The sequence below is a fragment of the Scylla paramamosain genome, unplaced genomic scaffold, assembly GCF_035594125.1.
Source record: "Scylla paramamosain isolate STU-SP2022 unplaced genomic scaffold, ASM3559412v1 Contig90, whole genome shotgun sequence".
NCBI classification, from domain to species: Eukaryota; Metazoa; Arthropoda; class Malacostraca; order Decapoda; family Portunidae; genus Scylla; species Scylla paramamosain.
Window position 1 is genome coordinate 283,265 of NW_026973755.1, and position 4,236 is coordinate 287,500.

Below are 4,236 nucleotides of genomic sequence, written 5' to 3' on the forward strand. Positions count from 1 at the left end.
TATATATATATATATATATATATCTTTACCTCGGAAGGGAGTCTCATCTGGGGAAGGGAACACAAATGTCCCCAGGTTGGACTGCTCTTCAGATATCGACCCTAAGTGTCTTGACACCCCCCACAACTTTTTTTTCTTCATAAACTTCTGCAACATTCGCGGTCATAGATCTAATTTTCATTCTGTAGAACACCACCTCTCTTCTAAACCTCATCTTCTTTTCGTCAGTGAAACACCGGTGTCTGAGGCAACAAACATTTTCAAATTATTTCCAGAACTAAAGTGTAAACTGAGTTATGGTTATATTTCTGCGTCACATGTGCAGAGAGAGAGAGAGAGAGAGAGAGAGAGAGAGAGAGAGAGAGAGAGAGAGAGAGAGAGAGCTGTATTTTCTAATATTTTCTATGGTTTCTTCAGTCATTCATGTGATGAAAAGTGAAAACACCACCAGGACCACCACCACCACCACCACGAACAACAATGATAACACTTCGTTCCATTAATGATGATAGTGTCGATGATAATAATAATAATAATAATGATGATGATAATAATAATAATAATAATAATAATAATAATAATAATAATAAAAGACGATCATAATCAACTCAGCATGTCGCCATAGTTTTGTTGAGAGAGAGAGAGAGAGAGAGAGAGAGAGAGAGAGAGAGAGAGAGAGAGACTTTTTGCGTATCTGGATTAATTTAAAATTCTTGAGGGAGTTTTTAGAAGTCACTATTAAATCTTGCCTGAGGCGATATGGAAAAAGGGAGAGGGGAGGAAGGGGGAGAAGGTAGAGAAGGGAGAGGGAGGATGGGAAGGGGGAGAGGGGGGAGAGAGGGAGGGAAGGGAGGATGGAAAGGGTTGAAGAAAAGAAAGTTTAAGGAAGAGATGAGTGTTGTATTTTCATGTTGTTTATTTATTTATTTATTTATTGTTATAGGTGAGAGTTGGGATTGTGGAGGAGAATTTTTGTTTGTTTGTTTGTTTGTTCCTTCTTGTTTGACCTGCCTTTCGTTCCTCGTTTCTTTGTTTTATATTGTTTGTATTTACTGGTGTTGTTCTTGTCTTCCTGTTACTCCTTTTTTGTGTTCTTTTCTCCTTCACCTCCTCTCCCCGCCCTTTTCTTTTTTCTTCTCTTTCTTTTCATTTTCTTCTTCCTCCTCCACCACCACCACCACAACTACTTTTTTTTCTTCTTCCTCCTCTTTATTTTCCTTCACCACCACCACCACCACCACCACCAGTTCCCTCCACATTTATCACATAGTCAGTCTCTCCTCACTCGGTCCCTAGTATACAGCGGCACTCATTCCTCACCTAGTGGCGGCAGTTAGGGTGCACGTCACTCCAGGGTGTTACAGGAGACTCATTACAGGACAATGAACACGTTGCAGAGGCTCGGGTGTTGTCAATATTTACCTGGATATAAACACCTTCATTATTCTCCACTCGGGTCCTCTGTGTTTTTTTTTCCTGACAGGTTCAAGATTGACTTAAAGAGACAAGAAGAGACTGGTTCATAAAGAGAGTGGTAGATGAATGGAAGAGAGTAAGGAATCAGGTCATTAGTGCAGAGTTATTTGGGATTTTTAAAAGATTGGACAAATTTATGAATGATTAGTGGAAATTGATGTGTTTTGTAAAGACTGCCACGTGTAGGCCTGATGGCTTCTTGCAGCTTCCCTTGTTTCCTTTGTAATGTTCTTATAGCCTCGTGTTCTTGAGCTTTTTCTGTCTCTCCAGGGCTATTTTCAGAGGCTACAGAGATGCTTACTGAAGTTGTCACGCGTGTTTCTCCCACTGGTTATGTAGAATCCTTGATCACCTGCTGCTACAATAATGATCATTGTGTAGGGAGGGGGTAGCTGGTTTACTGAGGGGGGGGGTGCCTCTCCCCTTGACCTTCCTCTCTCACGCTTCGCTGCCTTACTTGGGGCGAACACGACCCGGAAAGACATAAACCGATAAAGGAAGAAGAGGAGGAGGAGAAGAAGGAAGAGAGGGAGGAGGAGGAGGAGGAGGGGGAGGAGGAGTACTTGGCGAAATAAAAGAAAGATAACAACAGCGGAGACAAGTGGGAGTGAAAATTTGAAGAGGAAAATCGGGAAATGAAGAGAAAGTTGTTAGTGATAAGGATGAAGGTTACGAGACTCTGGAAGAAGAAAGAAAATGAAGAGGTGAGCCAGAGGGATGAATAGGAGAACATGAAAATGAAGAGAAAGGATCAGATGAAGAGGAGAAGGAAAAGGAGAAAGAGGAGGAGAAGAATTAAGAATAGAAGTTCGAAGAGAAGGAAGAAGAGGAGGAAGAGGAAAATGACAATGAAGGAAGAGACGAAGGGACGAGGAGGACAAGAAACAGAAAGAGAAGAAAAGAGAGAGAGAAAAAAAAAGTAAGACGGAGTAAGGGAACATGAAAAACAGAGGAACATGAAAAAAGAAAAAAAGAAAAAAAAGAATAACATCAACAGTATCACAAGGTCATTACCTTCACACGGTGTTCACCTGACTGACTCCATGAAATTCGTGCACAACTTTGCTTTTCGCTGACCAGTGCTCACCTCAGCCTCTGCTTGCCTGATTGCCTGCTTGAGGGAACGTGAATGCCCTGAAATTAGTGATTAGCGGACGGCGAGGGGCGGAGAGGGAGGCTGGCTGGCGGTGGGAAGGAGGGAGTAGATAGGTGGAATGATGGATGGACTAGAATGGTGGATGGGATGGTTGATAGTGGATGGCTTGGATGGTTGGTGGAAGGATGGAAGGATAGAAAATTGGGATGGACCAGGATGACTGATGGAAGGATGGAAGGACTTGGATGGTTCACAGTGGATGGTCAGGATGGAAAGTGTTGATTATATCAGTTTTTCTTCGTACTGTGAACTTCAGAGGGAAAAATTTTGAAAAAAATGCCTTGAGGGGAATGTGTCCAGAGGGGAGAATGTTTAAAGGGGAAAATTATTAAAGGGAAAAATGAATAGAGGGGAAAATGTGTACAAAAGGAAAATATCAAGAGGGAAACACCACTACATAGGAAAATTACTTGAGGGAATCATGTCTACAAAGGAAAATATCTAAAGAAGAAAATGACTAGAGAGGAAAATAATTACTAAAAGGAAAATGACCACAGGGAAAATTACCAGAAAGAAAAAAATAAAAGGAAAACTGTTCAGTGAGGGAAATGTGTGCTCGAGAAAATAACGAGAGAAAAAATGACGATAAAAGAAAAATGGCGAGGGGAAATTTAAATAGAAAAATTACTCCTTTTTTTTTCGATATGGTTCCTGTGACCTCGTTGTAGTGTGAAAATACTCATACATACAAGGCAGGGAGCGTTGTAATTATATCTAGACTCTTGACCTCAGCTGAAAGTCTTAACAAGGTCCTCACACCCTCTTCTCTCTCCCTCCTTCCCTCCCTCCCTCCTATTTACCTTCTTTCTTCCTCCTGCTCTTTCTTCCTGTTCTTCCATATTTTCTTGTCTAACACTTCCTGGTTTCCTCATTTTCTTATCCTCTCCTCATTCTTCTCCTCCTCATCTTTCTCTTCCTCTTTCTTCCTCTTACTGGTTGCTTTTCTTTCACGCGTTCTGCTTTCCTAACTTCTTCCTGCTGTCTCTTTACTCCTTTCCTACTCATTCCTCCTACTCTTCTTATTCCCATCTATTTTCTTCTCTTTCTTCATTTTCCAGTCTTTCTTCTCTTCCTCCCTTATCCTATCAACTGCCTTTCCTCCTCTTCCTTCTCACATCTTTTACTCTAATTCTTTTCCTTCTACTCTTCAAATGTTCCTTTCCTCGTGTTTCCTTACGTCTCTACTAGTCATAATCTTCATCAGTAATCTTCCTACACCTTCCCTTTTCTCTACTGCCTTTGTATCACTCAGTCCCACAGTGAGATGGATGAAAATGGTGAAAGGTAATGGAAATTTTGATCCTACGCTATTCATGGGGCTACAGAGGGAGGCGCAGCAAATGAAAGTGAGAGAGAGTTCGCCAATACCGTAGATTTTCACCCTTGTTAGCTGGCAGGGGAGAGAGGTCGTGAAGCAGCGCTCATGGCCTTGTTAGAGTCAACGAGTGAGTGAGTCAGCGAGTGAGCGAGTCAGCGAGTGAACTTGAAGAACGATATGGAGAGAGAGAGAGAGAGAGAGAGAGAGAGAGAGAGAGAGAGAGAGAGAGAGAGAGAGAGAGAGAGAGGAGAGAGAGAGAGAGAGAGAGATTATGTAACAGTAAGAA